This window comes from Diabrotica virgifera, chromosome 2 (genome assembly GCF_917563875.1).
Source record: "Diabrotica virgifera virgifera chromosome 2, PGI_DIABVI_V3a".
NCBI classification, from domain to species: domain Eukaryota; kingdom Metazoa; phylum Arthropoda; class Insecta; order Coleoptera; family Chrysomelidae; genus Diabrotica; species Diabrotica virgifera.
In genome coordinates this window covers 178,468,106-178,487,982 of record NC_065444.1, presented here as the reverse complement: position 1 = coordinate 178,487,982, position 19,877 = coordinate 178,468,106, and the positions used below count along the sequence as shown (strand labels likewise).

Genomic DNA, 19,877 nt, shown 5'->3' with positions numbered 1-19,877 from the left:
CTGTGGGAGCGTTCAAGTATTACGTAACGCAATTTTTGAAGATTTTTGACCCCCCTCCCCCCCCAAGTAACGCACCGTAACGTTTTTATGTACCCCCCTCCCCCTACCTAAACGTTACGTAACACCCAAGTCACCATTTGAACGTAAATGGAAAACTAGGTTGCGAAAAGTACCGGAATTATTATTTTAATCGCATTTGAGGTAATAATAAAAACTTACAATCATCATCCAGCCTCAAAAGTCCACTGCTGAACATAGGCCTCCTCCCCTCATTTCCAACCACGTCTATCCTGCGCCGCTCTCATCCAGCTTTTATTTAGCTTTCTTACGTCGTCTGTCCATCTTGTAGGCGGTCAACCGGCGCTTCTCTTGTCTTCTTTTGGCCTCCATTCCAATAACCTTTTTGTCCATCGCCCATGTGTCATTCTCGCTATGTGTCCTGCCCATCTCCACTTCAAGTTAGCTATCCTTTTGATGACGTCAGTCACCTTTGTTCTTCTCCTGATTTCTTCGTTTCTGATTTTGTCTCGCAGAGTTATTCCTAACATTGACCGCTCCATTCTTCTCTGAGTTACTCTTAGTTTGGTAGCCGAGGCTTTAGGTAAGGTAAGTGTTTCTGATCCGTACGTCAAGACTGGGAGGACGCACTGATCAAATAAATACCTTTCTCTTTAGGCATATGAGCAACTCACTCTTAAAAGTTTCTCTCAGTTTTCCAAATGCTGCCCACCCAAGAACGATTCTTCTTTTTAGTTCATGTGTCTGGTTATCCCTGCCAATCGTAATTTCATGTCCCATGACATGAAATATGTCCAAAACTTAGAATAATAATCTTTTATTACTAATTTTACATTTACATTTACATTTTCCCTGCTTGGCCCCATCCTTACATACATTTTTGGCTTCATCCTTTATTGTTCTTCTCATGCATTCTTCTATTTGATCTTCTTTAATAAAAACTTAAAATAAAATAACATATTTATTATTTCAATATTTTATTTTGCTTAGTAAAAATTTTTGTATAACAAATAATATACGATGTTGCCAGTAGTTTCGGAAAAATAGTGAAAAAAATGTGTAAAACTTTTTGTTCTTCAACGCCCTATATCGTGAAAACGCATGCCGTTACAAAAATTTTATACTAAGCAAACCCCAATTATTTTTCAGTTTTTCACCTATCTTAGAGATCGTGTTACCTTTTTCTGAAACACTCTGTATATGTAAGAAGGCACTTATGGAATAAAATTATTTCTGTCCATGTTTTAATCAATTTTAAAAAACGCTGAAACCCGTAGATTTTAATATATAAAAATGTGTGCTTTTTAAACATAAATTTAAATGTACAGGGTGATTTATGCAAGACTACCGTAGTCCATCAGCTTTATTTTTTAACACCCTGTATATTTTTATATGTGTAAAAGCTGCTTAACAATCTGAATTTATGGTCTTTATGAATAATACAGGGTGATCATTTAAAATTATAATGTATGGAAACCACTTATGGAATAAAATTGTTTTTGTCATGTGTCATTATTTTAGAAAATTATAAAAACGCTAGGATACGTCAACTTTTAAATTCAACTATGGACTATTTAAACATAAATTTGAATATACAGGTTGATTCACTCAAGTCTAGCATAGTCCATTATCTTTAATTTTAATTAAACACCCTGTATATTTTTGTTTTTAGAAGCTGCTTAACAACCTCATCTCAAAAATGTGTATTATGTAGGGTCTATTATGAATAATGCAAGGTGAAATTTTGAAATTCACTTGAAATTTTTGAAATTTTTAAATCACACTTTAAATAAGGGTACTATTTTTTTAAATATCGATCAATTTTCTAAACTAAGCATCAATATAGTGGGTTTTGTATTTAATGCTTTTTATTTAAAGACATTTTTAAATAATTTGAAAATTTGCGTATTTAAAACATTAATGAATACCTACTGCAGAAAACGATTTCAGAAAACATACAAGATTTATGAACATGTAGTTCCCTTCTGCAACCTCTTAAATAACATCTGTATCTTTTAATCTTTTGTTGTGGAGACAGGTCCATCTAATTATTGGAAACAAATGTTACTGTGCTTCATCTGTGTTACAAATTTTAAGATTTTTTCACTTGAAAACGTACTATTATGTATTGTCCTCTTGTCGGAACATGAACGGAGCGTGAGAGTGCAACATAAAACAATTCAAGGGTCTATGTAAAACATAAATGAAATTCCGTAGTTTTTTTTCATTTAAGTTAAAAAATAATCCACAAGGAAAAAGTTTTCCTGTAGTTGGCTGTATACCATGTAATACAAAAAATAGTAAATCCTTTATAAAAGGTATATATTTACCTTAAAATATATACCTTTTATAAAGGATTTACTAATATTTAAAAAATAATGTTACGTAACGCGCTGTTCGAACCCCCCTCCCCCATGTAACGCGCCGTAACGTTTTACAATACCCCCCCTCCCCCCAAACTGCGTTACGTAATACTTGAACGCTCCCTGTTCCGTATTGCTGTATCTTAGATCCAAATAGTAAAGACAATAATTAAGTTTCGAAACGGAGATGATACGTGAAGAAGAAAAACAGGTGTTCTTCACCAAAATCATAATTCAAAATATTAATATTTTGTATTTTGATAACGATTTCCAAAGTGGAAGATGAAACGTCAAATAAATTGAATTTACAACTTAAATTGTGGCTAATTTTTCAACTAAAATAGTAAACTGCATAAGAGGCGGCAAAGAAATAGCTTCAAAATAATATAAAAAAGTAAGAAATACACGTTTCATAACTCTAATGCACTGATGGAGGTGTATTGAACGAATATATTGAACAAAGTTCTATCTCAATGTACTTTTGTAAGTTACATATATGTATTTCTCGTCCTGTTACTGGAAAGATCCCACAGGTTACTGTGCAAATAACTTAAAACACTCTCATTGCCATTTAGATGATAGAAATCAGCTTCTGGTTCAACAAGAATAAATCGAACTAGACAAAAAAGACAGATTTTCTTAATAACCCTGTTAGAAATAAAGAGATTATGTTTTACCTTTTATTTAATTTATTTTATTTTTTATTGTTTATAAAACTTTTTTTGTCCGAAATCAATTACATATTCTTCTTTATTAACAGAAAATATCTATGTACTTGTTGTTTATCTTTGTTTCTGCATATTACTTCTTTTTTGCGTAGTACATAATACACCGAAAGCTATACGAAATGTGATGTATGTATAAACATAATTACATATTCTTGATGTAAAATAATTAGGGAAGCAAGGATTCAACAATATTGAATTTTCCATTGAGTTTCCTATTGTCCGTTTGACGATTAACTACCCGGTATAGGTATATGTATGTGTTCTACAATGATTGTTGCTCGCTGCAAAATACTTGTAAAATATTTATTTCAGTAATATAATTCAAAAGATTATAGCTTTTTAGGATTACCGCTTTTTGACATGGCACTCACACATTCTACGTTCTTTTCAGCGTACCTAACTAAAAGGTACCTACACTCATGATTGTGAATACGATAACTTGGAGTCTTTTAAATAGTCAATAATAAGCCACTTCCTGTTGCCACGATTCTGTGAATAAAGCTTTTTCAAAATAGTGGATTACAATAAGCTTTTGTGTGTGTTTTTTCTATTTTCGAGTAAGTTCATTCAGAAATCGAGTGCCAGTATGGAGAGGGCCACCCTATAGACACTTGCCAAAAGGACAATGCACTAGCTTCAAGTGAGTAGGCGATTTTTCAAGGGCGTAGAGAAAAATCAAAAAGTGTACCAATCTTTTAATAAATATTGAACCAATTTATTTTATGAACAATTAGAAATTTTTATAGTATTGTTGTTTTGTATCAATTGCATCGCACTGTTCATGTTATGGTGTCGAGTGCCATGGCTCATAGTTCTAGATCACACCCATTCTTCGTCAGTGGGAACATTATGGCAGCTCAATGATACGTAGAAGACATTTTTTGGAACCTCATTCATACACTACGTTCAGTTTTAAATTTTGAAGAATATTGTCCGAATGCTTCAAACGGTTTATATCCAACGGACAGTGGCGTAGCTAGCATGGGTGACACCCGGGGCGGTAATCGATGGTATCACCCCAAATCCAAAAAATAGAGATTGTTAAAATCAAAGAAAATCCAATAGACGTTTTGAATCTTTTGAATAATGAAAAAAATTAAGAGTCACAGTTAATAAATCAAGGTTATTTGGCCTTGTTTGTGCCATTGTTGGTCGCAAGTAATTCTTGATTAATTTAAATTTACTAAAATTTCTCTCCCATGAAGCAACCATTACAAAAATGGTCATAAACAATTTTAATGCGACCAATAAGTTTGGGAGGGATGCCATGAAATTCCATTCCACAATGAATGTTTTAAAAATCTACAGCTAACCATTTAGAGGTTGTAATATTGGCCGCTTGTAAATGTCTTCTGAGACTTGGTATTTCTAGCAGGAGGTCTGCTTCTGATACCTCCCTCCTCATGGTAAAAGTCACAAAATGTTGAAACATCTAATTTGAACTGTTCACTGTTCGTAAAAAGCAAAGTGTGTCTGCATAAACTCGAACAATGAAGCCACGTCATGAATGGACGTTGATCTGGTTTCAAGGTAAATATTGAATAGATCAAATTATATTGAAGTTCGACTCGAAGTGCGAGTCCTGAATTCGTTTTTTGGTAGGAATGTCGTCGTCCTCATATTTTTCCGTGGCAATATCTATTCTATAAAAAAATTCTATTCTATAAAAAAACCTAAAGAAACAAGACATAACCATGGTAATGGGAGATTTTAACTCCAAAATAGGAAAAGGCGAAGTCAGTGACGTAGTTGGCAAGTATGGGTTGGGAACAAGAAATGAACGAGATGATCGACTAATACAGTTTTGCCAGGAGAAAAACTTAATTATCACTAATACTTGGTTTGAGTTACCGTTAAGAAGACTGTACACTTGGAGGCCACCACAGGACAAGTCTGGGTACATCGTTAGAAATCAGATAGACTTCATAATAATTAACAAACGATTTCGTAACGCAATAATATCAGCCAAAACATATCCTGGAGCTGATATAAACTCTGATCATAATCCTCTTGTAGCCCAATTACGAGTCAGACTAAAAACCTTAATCCAGAAACAGAATAACAAAAGATTAGATATGGATCAACTTAGAAATCCCGAGAAAAAAGTCAAGCTTACAAATAGCATTAATAGTAATGTTGCTTTAACAACCAATACTGATGATTATGAAAGACTGGATCAACTTAAGGGACGCTATATGCAACGGTGCGAAAGAAGTAATTGGTGACTACGAGCGGAAGAAGAAGAACGAATGGATGACAGATCAAATATTACACCTCATGGACAGAAGGAGGGAAAATAAGAATAATCCCGAACAATATAAAGAACTGGATAGAACTGTCAGCAGAAAGATAAAAGAATCCAAAGAGAAATGGTTACAAGAAGAATGTCAAGAGATAGACGCGCTAGAACGAAGACACGATAGTTTTAACATGCATAAAAAAATCAAGGAGTTTACTTCTACTTACAAGAAAAAACAGTTTGGTAAGTTAATAGACGAGAACAACAAACTTATTGAGATAAAAAAGAACAGTTACAGACTTGGGCAATTTACATAAAAGATTTGTTTACGGATTATCGTCATATTTCTATGAACACTCTTGATCTGAATGGACCAAAAATATTGAAAAGTGAGGTGATAAAAGCTATAGATCAAACAAAAGATGGGAAAGCAACAGGATGCGATGAAATACTAGTCGAATTTTTAAAAGTTTTTAACGAGAACAACATAAATGTAGTATTGGAACTGTTTAATACGATATACGATACTGGTCAAATTCCATCGGACTAGTTGAAATCTACATTTGTACCCCTTCCCAAGAAATCCAATTCTAAGACGTGTAGAGAATATCGCCTTATAAGTTTAATGACTCAGACCCTTAAAGTATTCTTGCGTATTATCCATTCCAGAATACGAGCAAAATTAGAACACAGCATAAGTGAAACACAGTTCGGTTTTAGATGCGGTTTTGGAACTCGAGAGCCCAGATTTGCAATACAAGTCTTGATTCAAAAATGCCTGGATCAACAGAAAGCTGTTTACGCATGTTTTATCGACTATGAGAAAGCATTCGATACTATCAAACATGACAAACTCATAGAACTATTACATCTTTCAGGACTTGCAGATTATAAAAAATCTATATTGGAATCAAACAGCCCACATAAAGAATGGACATATGGTGAGTGAAAACATAACCATTTCTAGAGGGGTTAGACAGGGCTGTATTCTTTCGCCACTGATTTTCAACCTGTACACGGAACAAATATTTCTAGAGGCACTGGAAGAGTACAATGAGGGCATCAAGATTAATGGCGTACCAATAAGTAATTTTCGATATGCAGATGATACTGTTATACTGGCCGATAACATCGAAGATTTACAGATGATGCTAAATAGAGTTAATACAACTGGCAACCGATTTGGACTGAAGATCAATAGAAAGAAAACTAAATTTATGGTGATCAGTAAAAAGAACATTCAACATATCGACCTGAATATTGAAGCCGAACGTATGAAAGAGTACACCGATTTAAATGTCTGGGATATACAGTAAATGATAAGTGGGACCCAGACGAAGAGATTAGGATCCGAATTGAAATAGCAAGATCCAAATTCATAAAAATGAGAAAGCTCTTAAGCAACCGCAACCTAAGCGTTAACCTCCGATGGCGCGCCACGAAATGCTACGTACTCTCTACGCTACTTTACGGAGTAGAAGGGTGGACGTTAACAGCAGCAACTATAAAGAAGTTAGCGGCTCTAGAAATGTGGCTGTATCGACGCATACTGAGAATATCTTGGACAGACAAAGTGGCCAACACAGAGGTATTGAGACGAATGGGTGAAGAGGTGGAATTGTTAACAACTGTTAAAAGGAGGAAAGCGTCATACCTGGGCCATGTGTTCCGTAATGATAACTACAGTCTGCTACAGCTTATCGTGGAAGGCAAGATTAAAGGTAGAAGAGGTTTGGGCAGAAAGAAGAAATCCTGGCTGAGAAACTTGAGAGAATGGTTTCAAATACCAGAAGCTGCGAACATAATTCATGAGGCACAAAACAGAGAAACCTATCGTTTGATGGTCGCCAACCTTCGGTAGAAGACGGCACATAAAGAAGAAGAAGAAAGAAGAATATCTATTCCTTCAGCTATAATATGACCACCTTTTCTTTAATATAAACTGTACCTATTTTGGTGGATGATTGATCAACGGTTATGCCTTTATACTTTGCAATTCAATCTGACACAAATTTATTTCTCTTAGTACATCATTCCAAAAGAAAATATAACAAAGAAATGTGAAATTACACACATCGGGCATATGGTTATGTGCAGCACCTCTGGTGTCTAAATTTTCTTATTGATGATATAATTCGTCAATTGCAGCAACAAAATTATCAAAATGTTCTGCCAGTACTTTAATTGCAGCACAGTCAGCACTTCAACGCATTGTGGACAGTCAAGTAACAGATGCTTTGCTGTGTTTAATAAGCACTTCCCAGCAGCTAGTGGTAGCAGAAAAAAAAATTGCCTCTACAGTTCCGAAAAAATTTACACAAATTGTATTTTGTGCAAAAGAGTGCTGGCCACATAAATGAATTAAATGATCAATACATCCAACGAAAATTGCCTCCTTGCTTTAATAATAGCTTGTATTCATTAATGTGCCCCGCTCATAACAGCTGCATTATCTTATCCGGTGAACGGCACTTCATAATAATTTAAACCATCAATTTCAAGCTTCTTGAGAATTTCGCAACTTTCAGCTGCTTTTTTCCTTTTAACGGAAAAAATCCAAGAAATGCCACTTTGGCCTCAACTTTTCTCGGTTTCGTATGTTCACAAAATAATATCGAATTGTATTTTGATTCTTTTGTGATCTTTTCGATCTCATTCTTTTGCGATCGGGTCTTTCGGGTGTCACCCCCGAACGGGTGACACCCGGGGCGGAGCGCCCCCTCCGCCCCACTCTAGCTACGCCACTGCCAACGGATATCATATTTTGCAAACATTTTCGACATGTTTGCTTGAAGAATACATTAATATATGGTAGGGATATGTAGCGTTTGTTTGAGTTTAAATTTGATTGATTTTTGATAATTCTTCTTTTAATTAGATATTTTTTTCTAAAATATCCTTACCTTTTTCTAGGTTTTGTTTTCACCCATTCTAGATCATTAAAGAAAGGTGAAAACGTTGAATTATCCACGTCCGTCTGTCCGTCCGTCCGTAATCACATCTCCGTTATTATGGAAGATAAAGAAAAATAAGAAGTCATACAAGAATACTTGTATGATGTATAATGATCATTTTTATTTGGGACTTCCGGTTCTGGAGTTACAACTGGAAGTGACATATATTTATCGTTTAGATTAGATAATGAACTAGAAGAATTAAAAAGACGAGTTCAAATATAAGGTTCCGGATTTAATGTCTTATCCGGTTGAAAAGTTGTGACCAGAAGTTTTCCAAAAATAATTCAAAACTGGACATAATATGATATACTCCGTCCCAAACCCTTTTTTTCGTGCATCATTAATTTTGACGTCATATAGAATTTTAAGAATGTCGCAAATCATTACATGAGACTTTAGTTAAATCTAACACTAACAGTCGTCAGAATATTTATATTTATATAAAGATCAATATTTATACAAATATTTGCCAGAATATGTAAAATTAAATAAATATAATATCAAATTTCACTATACAATGCCCGAAAAATATTTACATTTACGTAGTTGATATATTTCTAACCTAGAAATAACAATTGTCATTTTACCATAATATGATCGATTATGTTTTGTGTCAAATTATCTTACCCGCCTCATTGATTGGTTATCTATTTAGAATGTAATCGACAACCAATTATACATCTAAATAAGTATAAATCCGTTTTAATATGCAAATACCCGTCAAGGAATGCATAATTTTTAAGTTCAATGTATACTAATCACAGAGGTACGTTTTTCTGTCGCTTCCAACTGTAATGCGTTAGGGAGAATTCGATAATCTGTGACGCACTGAAAAAAGGATTTTGGACTGAGTATACAATGAAATCTTTTGAACCCGGTTTATTAAAAAAATTAGTTGCTTCGACTGAAATATAGAATTTATAGAACTAGAATTCTTATATATTACAATTCTTGTGCAATCATGCCCCTTGCCTACTAAATTGACTTACCTATTAATCCCCTCCAGTTATTCCCGTTTGTTGTTCTTTCTTCACAAGCAACAATTCCCTCATTACTGAGATCTTCCTGTACGCTGTCAAATCATCGTTGTCTGGACCTTTCTTCCCTTCTTTTGATGATTCCGCCTTGTTTTAGGATCATCTTTGGCATCCTCCCTCTTCCATTTTATTCTCAGCACGTGTCCCATCCATCTTACCCTTTGTACCTTCACCGTGTTTTTGCTCCATACATAGCTCTGAGCATTTTTCTTTCCCATCTTTCCAATTTCTCCGTATACATATATTCTTTTTTCAATGTCCATACTTCGCTACGTTACGTCACTGTGGGCCCTAATATCGTATAATATATTCTTAGCTTTGTTTTTCTCGATAAATATTTGGATTTCATCGGGCTTACCATCTTTTTATTTCCCTTTGCCAGTCTGGCATTTAGTTTCTATTCTTCCTAACCTTTCTCGTCTATAGTAACCCTCAGTTACGTAAAATGAACCACTCTCAGCGCTTTATCTTTAAATTATATTCCTTTGCTTCATTGGATATGAAAGTAAACTTCCCCTCTTCTTTTTGCTCTGGATTTCCGAGTATCATGTACTTTTAGTGCCGGATTAACCATTGGGCAAAGTAGGCAGTTGCCTAGGGGCCTCGGCCTCGGCCTCGCAGGGCCCAAAAAAAATAATAATAAGAATTCAATAAAACCTATAAATCATATGTTGAAAAATTCAAATATAGCGCAATACTGTAAAAGTGATGGTGGACGTATAAAACTACATTACAATGCATACTTTTGTTTACATAGAAATCCTATGTTGTGAGAATAAGTCACCAATGAATGCAGTTTGGTAGAAGAAACAGTACTACCTATCAGTCTGCTGTCTGCGTGATTTCTTAGAAAAATAGTAAGAGCAAAAGGAACAAATGAGACAGCGCCCCCTCCCTACCTTCTCCTCCACTACCCAAGCCTTTCGCTCTAGTTTCATTGAGGAATTGATCATTTAGCCTCTTATTTCTTCTTAGTTTGGTTACTTTACAACAGTATATTTGGATTGGAAAAATACTTCTCATAGAATGAAGTCACATGATGAAAGTCAAGCTCACCGATCATGTGTAAAAACACTTATGCAGCGCCTTTATGGTCGAATTGACAGCTCTTTGGAAATTCAATTTAATCAAGAACGAGATTACTGGAGACAAGTTCTGAAAAGAGTAGTCTCTGTGGTTAAGTTTCTATCTTCCCGAGGATTAGCGTTTAGAGGTCATACAGAGATCCTTGGTTCACAAAATAATAGGAACTATTTAGGCATTTTAAGGCTACTTGTAGAGTACGATCTTTTTTAAGCTGTCATTTAGGTATGGCAATAAGGGTACTGGAAAACCTTATTTATTTTCAAAGATCTGTGAAGAAGTAATATAAGTAATGAGAAAACAGGTTTTGAAAACAATAGTTGAAGAAATTAAGGAAGCCGAATACTACTCCTTAAGTGTCATTTCAACATCTGGTTTGTCTCATATTGACCAGTTAACTATTATTATGTTAGTTCACCTGATGGTAAAATGCATGAGTGTTTTCTCACATTCCTACCCATAAGTAGCCATAGTGGAGAAAATCTTTCTTCTGCTGTTTTAATCTTTTTAAACGACTGTGGCACTGATGTTAAAACGACATGAGAGGACAATCATACGACAATGCAGCAAACATGTCAGACAAATACGATAGTCTCCAGGCTCATTTATCTAAAATTAACAAACTTGCAATTTACATTCCTTGTGCCGCACACTCACTTAATTTTGTTGGAGTAAGTGCTACTGAAAGTTGCGTTGGAGCAATATCGTATTTTGGGTTTGTTCAGTCCGTGTACAACTGTTTTTCAGCCTCTGCCCACTGTTGAGAAGTTATGATCAAATGCTTAAATGAAACTCGATTAAACAATCCCATTTGCCACAATCTAGTCCTTAAAAAACCAAGCAGCACTAGATAGAATTATCCACCCAGGCAACCAAATAACGTTTAAAAAACGTTGAAAAAACGTCATTATTATCACCAAACGACGTCAGTTTATCACGTTTTTTCGACGTCGAAGATCACGTGAATATGTCCCACCATAAATCACGTCATTTTTATCACATTTTAAATACGTGATATGAAAAACGTAGTTTTTACGTCGATTTTGCCTCGTTTTTTAGATTTAATTTTCATTTTATGGTTTTAGAAATACACAATAATTGAATGGGTCCACCACATGGTTTGTTTTTGAGAAGTCAAAGAAAAAGTTTTATATTGTGATAATGGTGAGTTTATACATTTTAAAGGTGAGTAATACAGTTTGTATTTTGTATTTAAAAACTGTATTACTAACCCTTAAAATGTATAAACTCACCATCAGCACAATATTAAAACTCTTTCTTTCATCATCATCATTCTCTTTGCCTTATCCCTATGCGGGGTCGGCTTCCCTAATTGCATTTCTCCACCCACTTCTGTCTTGGGTCATATCAATGTTAATCCCCTTTACCAACATGTCCTGCCTTATCGTCTCCCCCCAGGTCTTCTTTGGTCTTCCTCTCCTACTCCTTCCAGGAATCTGCACTTCAGCTATTCTTCGTATTGGGTGATTAACGTCTCGACGTTGAACATGACCAAACCATCTTAACCTATGCTCTCTCATTTTGGCATCAATTGGTGCCACACCTAGACTTCCTCTAATATACTCATTTCTAATTTTATCCTTCTTTGTCACTCCACTCATCCATCTAAGCATTCTCATTTCCGCCACATGCATTCGTTGTTCCTCTTTCTTTTTCACTGCCCAACATTCAGTTCCGTACATCATAGCCGGTCTTATGGCTGTTTTATAGAATTTTCCCTTCAGCTTCATTGGAATTTTTCTGTCACACAACACACCACTCGCTTCTTTCCACTTCATCCATCCAGCCCTAATTCTACTGCATGCATCTCCATCTATTTCTCCATTACTCTGTAATACCGATCCTAGGTACTTAAAACTATTGCTTTTCACAATCATTTCACCATCCAAAGATACCATTTTATTTGTAGTAGCTCCATCTTTAAATGAACATTCCAAATACTCTGTTTTTGTCCTACTAACTTTTAAACCTTTTTCCTCCAGAGCATGTCTCCACTGTTCCAGTTTTTGTTCTAAGTCTCTTTCACTATTTCCTACTAACACGACATCATCAGCATACATTAAGCACCATGGAATGTTACCCTGTAGTTTCGCTGTTATCTGGTCCAAAACTAATGAGAATAAATACGGACTAAGCACCGAGCCTTGGTGCAATCCTACTTTCACATGAAATTTATCAGTCTCTCCCACACCTGTCCTAACACTAGTCGTAACTCCCTCATACATATCCCTCACAATCTTTACATATTCACCAGGGACTCCTTTCGTATTGAGTGCCCACCACAGAATCTCTCGAGGAACTCTATCATATGCTTTCTCAAGATCAATGAATACCATATGAGCGCTTGTTTCTTTACTCCTGTATTTTTCCATCAACTGCCTTATAATGAAAATTGCATCTGTTGTTGATCTACCCTGCATAAAGCCAAATTGATTCTCGGATATTTCGGTCTCTTCACGTATCCGTCTGTCAATTACTCTTTCCCATATTTTCATGGTGTGGCTAAGCAGTTTTATAGCCCTGTAGTTTGTACATTGTTGTATATCTCCCTTGTTTTTGTAAACAGGTACCAGTATACTGCTTCTCCATTCGTCTGGCATTTGTCCGACTTCCATAATTCTATTAAATAGACCTGCTAGCCATCTTGTTCCTGTCTCTCCCAATGCTCTCCATACTTCCCCAGGAATATCATCTGGTCCTACCGCTTTTCCTTTCTTTATTTTTTGAAGCGCTTGAGCCACTTCCTCGTTGGTTATTTTGGTGACCATTGCTGCTACTGTCTCCGTTGACTCTACAGGCTGTCTGTCAAATTCTTCATTTAATAAGCTGTCAAAGTACTTTCTCCATCTCTTTTTGACTTCCCTTTCGTGAACTAGTATTTTATTATTTTCATCTCGGATACATCTAATCTGATTAAAATCTTTTGCTTTCTTTGCTCTCTGTTTGGCTATTTTATATATCTTCGTTTCGCCTTCCCTGGTATCAAGTTGATCGTATAGGTTTGAATACGCTTCTGCTTTGGCTTTTGCTACTGCTACTTTCGCTTCCTTTTTCGCCACCATATAGTTTTGAAGATCTGTGTCGGATCTGGTTTCTTGCCACTTTTTATATAATTTTCTCTTCTCTTTTATTTTTCCTTGTACTTCGTTTGACCACCACCAAGTCTCTTTATCCTCGAACTTTTTTCCTGACGTTTTCCCAAGTATTTCAATAGCAGTCTCTCTAATACTACTGGCCATTTTTCTCCAAATTGTATTAGGGCTTCCTTTCATGTTCCAACATATTTTTTCTACTATTCTTCTCCTGAATAGACCTTCTTTCTCATCTTTCAGCAGCCACCACTTGATTTTTTGTGGTCCTCTCCGATATTTTTGTTTAGTTTCGCTTTTTACTTCGATGTCCAGAACAAGCAGCTTATGTTGTTGGCTTACTGTCTCACTCACTATTACCTTGCAGTCCTTGCATTCACGTATGTCTTCTTTCCTTATCATGAAGTAGTCTATTTGGGATTGATGTTGTCCACTTTTGTAGGTAATAAGTTGAGTTTCTCTCTTTTTAAAGAATGTGTTAACAATCACCATATCCAATGCTGTTGCTAATTCAAGCATGTCATCTCCAGCTTCATTTCTAGTTCCAAAGCCTAATCCCCCATGTATTGTTTCATATCCTGTCTTGGTTTGGCCCACATGTGCATTGAAATCACCTCCTATTATAACCTTCTCTTCTGCTGGAATATCACTCAGTACGTCTCCTAATTGATCATAGAAAGCTCTTCTTTCATTCTCACCCAGACCTGTTTGGGGAGCATACACACACACAACATTCAATACCTCTTTATCAATTACAAATTTCACTGAAATCATTCTATCACTCGTTCTTACAACTTCTACTACGTTATCTTTCATTTCACTATCAGCAATTATACCAACTCCATTTCTAGTGTTACTACTCCCTACATACCACAATTTGTATCCTTCACCTAGTTCTTTCGCCCTTTGTCCTTTCCACCTAGTTTCTTGAATACAAGCAATTTGGACTCTTCTTCGTTTGAGCGCATCCACTAACTCCAGACTCTTACCTGTAAGACTACCAAGATTCCAAGACCCTATCCTGATTTTTCTAACCTGTAATGGTGTTCCCCCTGAGATAGTCCTCACCCGGAGATCCGAACGGAGGCTCATTTTACTTCCGGAACATTTTACCTCAGGAGATGCCATCATTTCAGTATAAGTTTTTATTGCGTTTGGAGAAGGTCTTTTCATTATTATGGCCTGAAAAGATTTTTGGATATTTGATGCCTGAATGCCTTTTCTATCAGCACCATACCCTGCCCTGCACGTTTAGCCAATACACCACCAATGCAACCAAAGTGCAGTATTACCCCACACCCGCCTGCATTTTTCTGTATAGGCCAGGATCCCTACTGTAAGGACTGCCCTATAAGCCAATGTATTGTTGCCCGTATCCCGCCGCTAGGAGGCACGTACTTTGGTTATTTCGGGATACATTAAAACTCTTTCTTTGACTTCTCAAAAACAAACCATGTGGCGCTTACAACGTTATTCGGCAGGCCCATTCAATTATTCGTATGGGCATTGTTAGTATTGCAATTTTTCCATTTAAGTAAAACCAAATGGAAGGTTTGTTAAAATGCATAGAATTATAATATCCTCAATGCAACATATATAACATACATAGAATATTCACTTTTTATATTATAAGTATTTACTGTGTCAAAAGTGAAACAACATATAAACTAATAAATCATTTATTAACAAATTAAACATTTAAGTCACAATGTAATAACAAACTTAAGTTTAAACCATTTAAGTTATATAATATATATAATTATTATAATTATACCACACACTTTAAAGGTACGATTCCGACAACGACTGCAGATGGCAGTTACAGTTGTCACCATGACAGACGTCATTATTTTGCACTAATAATTTGCATAATTATTAGCAACTGACGTTCTGCCAGACAGCAGTTGCAGTCAGATGTCAGAATAAGTCTCATACAGATAAATAGTGCAAAGTAGTAACGTCCATAACGCCGAGAACTGCAACTGATGTTTGCAGTTGCTGTCTGCAGTCGTTATCGGAATCGTACCTTTAGTCAAAAATGAATACATACAAATAAGACCCAATATATTGAATTTCAATGAAAACTATCTGCTTTATATTTATAAATTTTAAGAAGACTATTGAATGATAAAAAATAGGACAAAACTATAATAGTATGTGTTCTCACATATATTTCTATACTCTAATAATCCTCAAAATGATTTCAAATAATTATTACAAATTTTTGCATACAAAAAGATCCACAGACACCTGAAAAATATATTTCTTGATTAAGGGACTGTAATGACCAAATTAACATGATAAAAACAATTTACATGTGATATCTGATAATACACACTTAAAAGACTAATAGGGCTTTTTATCGACTGTCATTTGTTTCGAGCATCTGTCATGTGTCACATAATATTAATATATCTATGCCATATGTCTTTGGTGTGTATCATTGATATATACCAATAACGTATGACGTAGATATAATATTAATATTATGTGACACATGACAGAAGCTCGAAACAAATGACTGTGAATGAAAAGCCCTATACATAAATACTCATGATGAAGAAGTACATTATAATTAAAAATAACTAACCATTTTCATATCACTGCAACATGAAGCCTAAGCCGTCTTATATTTCAGTTCGTTTAGAGAGCGCAACAAGCACTCTGACCGAACAGCTTGAAAACTCATTAGTTTTTCACCAGAGAATGTACATCATAGCTGTAACATCTGTAAATGCATTGGGTTCTTCTTCTTCTGTCTTGCTGTGGGCATACTCAGCTGCAAATAAGATTGCTGCAATATGGCTGCAAATTTCACTATTACTGGCCATACACATACAATGTGCATTTGCTATGCCATTGGAACTGGCTATTCACCGAAGCATCTAGCGGTTTAGCATTAGCTTGTTGGGAATGCTTCACCTAAAAAAAATATTTTATCTTTGTGGGAATGCTTCAAGTACAAAAATTTATTTTCATTCGAGTATTTGCGTTCTTTACAATGATTGAGAATATTTTAAAATCAGACATTCATATAATAGGTATAATTTTAGAACAAACGATCATGACTGTTTATTATTCTCTTTTCTATCATAGCAATTACATGTCGTCGACCTAATCTGTAAACTGTGTAACTCCATTTATCCAAATTTTACAGAGGCACAAAAAATTATTTCTCTAAATATGACTAATGCGAATACTATGTATCTCCCATTTTAAAAGATAGAATGCTAAAATGGAATATTTTATAGATAGGTACTAACATTTGTACCTATATTGTTTAATGAGTGTATTGATATTATTTACCACCAACTCTTTCTTGAAAATATCACTTTCTAAACAGTGAGGTCAATCGTGTGGTATGACAAAATGGGGAGATACATATTTTTCGTACTAAATTTGCTGCAAGGGAGATACAGTGTATACGAAGATGTCACTATTTACTCTTCTGGTAAAAATATGCATGTGCATCCTTTTTTAAACGAGTAGGGATTTTTTCAAATAAATGGCAGTAATAACTCATTTTCAGAGAAATATGGAGTTACACAGTTTACAAATTAGGACAATATGTCTGGTTTCATACAGATATATAAACGTAAATAAATCTAATATTTAAAACCCATTTATCCGAAAGACACTAATACTGTTATCCATATATTTCTTAATGGTGAATAAATAAAATAAAGACTTACCTTTCCAACAATAATATAGAAATCATCAAAACATCAATGTTTCAAAACAAATCCAGTTGTGAAGGCTTTTATGTGCCTGAAGGCTTTTGTATGCTTTCATCTGCTGCTTAAAGCAGTAACTGTGAGACTCTACCAGTCTATCTATAATAGCATTATAACAGTAATTGATGGAATGCACTGTAAAATCCAATTCTGATGACTGAATTGTATGTATATGGATCTAAATCTCCAATTATTTTCAGCTTCAATGAATATCTAAAACAAGAAAAGAAATAATGTTATTGCTTGCAAAATTCATCATTATTGATAAATATCAGGGAAAAATGAATAGTAAATAAAAAATTGTTTCGCCTACCTTTCTAAAACATCTGCGGAGTTTCCATTAATAATTTCCTTAAATAATCACTTTGCATTGTGGTAAATTAAATTTACAAATGACAAACAGAAGTATTAAAAAATACACACAAAACAGCCAACAAAATCCAAATGAATCCAAAAAAGGCAAAATACTAGGACAAACAAACAATGAAATGAAACGACAAACGACAACAATGATACAAACATAACCCTAGTTTTGTAACTTTTAAGCTCCAATTTCCTCCCAATTTTGTGACGTCAGACTTAGGCTGGCTGAAATGAAAACGTCTTTTAAACGTATTTTAACGTCATTAATCTTACGTATTTAAAATCACCTACAAAAGACGTCGATATGACGTAATGTTCAACTACGTGTATATATTCCACCAAATACTGACGTTTCCTCGACGTTGTTGACGTCACTTGGTTGCCTGGGCACTTATCTAAGGAATACCGCTCGGAGATGGAGAGGTTATTCGAGGTTTTGGAAGGAGAAGGAGAAGGCACAGGTTTCTTTAGGGGCCTCCAGGCCTTATAGCATGGTTTGCCTAAGGGCCTCAATATTCTTAATCCGGCACTGTGTACTTTGACTTTTTCTGATTTATTTCTAGGTCATAATATGTTGTTTTCTTTTCTAATCATTTCATAACATTTTTTAATTATTTTCTTGTTTTCTTTAGAACAGTAAGATCATCAGATAAGGGCAGACGTTAATGTTCATTGTTGAAGATGGATTAGGTCATTTTAGGCTAAGTTAAGAAGCACCTATAATAACCGGTCTCCTTGTCTTCGATCTATGTTCACTTCAAATTCATCCGATGAGAATTCTCTACATACTACATGATGAGAGTGATTAACATTTAAATTTTCCACCATTTAAGTTGTCTTTCACGTATTTAAGGTAATGACCTAATTAATTACCACCTGGCAACCCACGTACCACGTGTGGGAGACATATGTTGCCGTAAGGCCATATCCATAAGGATTATATCCATCCTTTGGATTTTATAATTTATCCATTTATTTAAGACATTTAGTCTATTTTTGTTTTAACCTTAGTATTTTTGGGTAACTTAGCATGTTCTTATAACACTGATGATGCTCTTTTTACAGAGCGAAAATTGTTTTAATATTTGTGGCCCTTTTATGAGCTTTTTAAATAAATATACCCTTCACCAAGAAAAATTTTTCATTCAATTTACATTTAAATTTTCAGAAATTCCGTCCTCATAGAAACGACGTACCCAATTCAATAATTCAATACAACCCCTTTACTACAATAATTGTACGTCAATGCACTCAGGTCAAACAAAGGACGGATAATAGACTAAAAATTTACTACATATCCATTATTTGGGTATTACTACGCACTGCAGGGTATTTTCATGCACAAAAGTCATACATCATTACCTACTATTCTTTAACCGTCAGGTGGCTCGCTTTTTGGTCTTTTCTTTAAACAGGATTTAAAAGATCCCGACAGTTCTTTATGAAAAAGGTGTAAAATGTGCTAGGAACCGTACATGTGAGTAGGTACTAGATGCTTATTTCTTGAAAATGATTGAGGATGTCAATATCATGGATTATTTTTTGGAAGTGTAAACAATAATTGCTGTTGTAGGAATTTTGACATTTTAAAAAAATTAATTTATTGGTAAAAAAATATTAGTTTAAAATTAATTTTGAACCTGTTGCAATATAATGGCATAATTATCTGACATGTATCTAATTTAAGACTTCTTGAATCCATAAACTTAACGATTACCAAGAGTTTTAAAAAAAGGATCTCATATTTGGATCCGTTACCCTACATATATTTTACAGTCGGACCAAATATCGACGCTAGGATTCTTTTTTGAAATGAACTATTTTTGAGTCTATTTGGTTATCATAATTATAAGAATGAAATAATAAATTATTATTGAACTATTTTTCAGTCTATTTGGTTATCATAATTATGAGAATGAAATAATTATTATTTCATTCTCATAATTATGATAACCAAATAGACTCAAAAATAGTTCATTTCAAAAAAGAATCCTAGCGTCGATATTTGGTCCAACTGTAAAATATATGTAGGATAATGGATCCAAATATGAGACCTTCTTTTTAAAACTCTTGGTAATCGTTAAGTTTATGGATTCAAGAAGTCTTAAATTAGAAACATGTCAGATAATTATGCCATTATATTGCAACAGGTTCAAAATTAATTTTAAACTAATATTTTTTTACCAATAAATTAATTTTTTTAAAATGTTAAAATTCCCAACTTCAAAAAAAAGGTGTCTTAATA

At 34.5% G+C, this 19,877-nt stretch overlaps 2 long non-coding RNA genes across 2 annotated transcripts; both read right to left on the bottom strand.

Annotated features, from left to right (window-relative positions):
* Positions 1 to 15,198: 15,198 nt before the first annotated feature.
* Positions 15,199 to 16,236, bottom strand: LOC126879737 (uncharacterized). Its single transcript, XR_007696230.1, has 2 exons — positions 16,126 to 16,236; positions 15,199 to 15,785 (listed from the first exon to the last, which is right to left on the bottom strand). It is a non-coding gene; the product is annotated as an uncharacterized LOC126879737 (long non-coding RNA).
* Positions 16,237 to 16,249: 13 nt separating this feature from the next.
* On the bottom strand, positions 16,250 to 17,810 carry LOC126879731 (uncharacterized). The gene is made up of 3 exons (XR_007696225.1): positions 17,583 to 17,810; positions 17,228 to 17,482; positions 16,250 to 16,457 (listed from the first exon to the last, which is right to left on the bottom strand). It is a non-coding gene; the product is annotated as an uncharacterized LOC126879731 (long non-coding RNA).
* Positions 17,811 to 19,877: the final 2,067 nt, after the last annotated feature.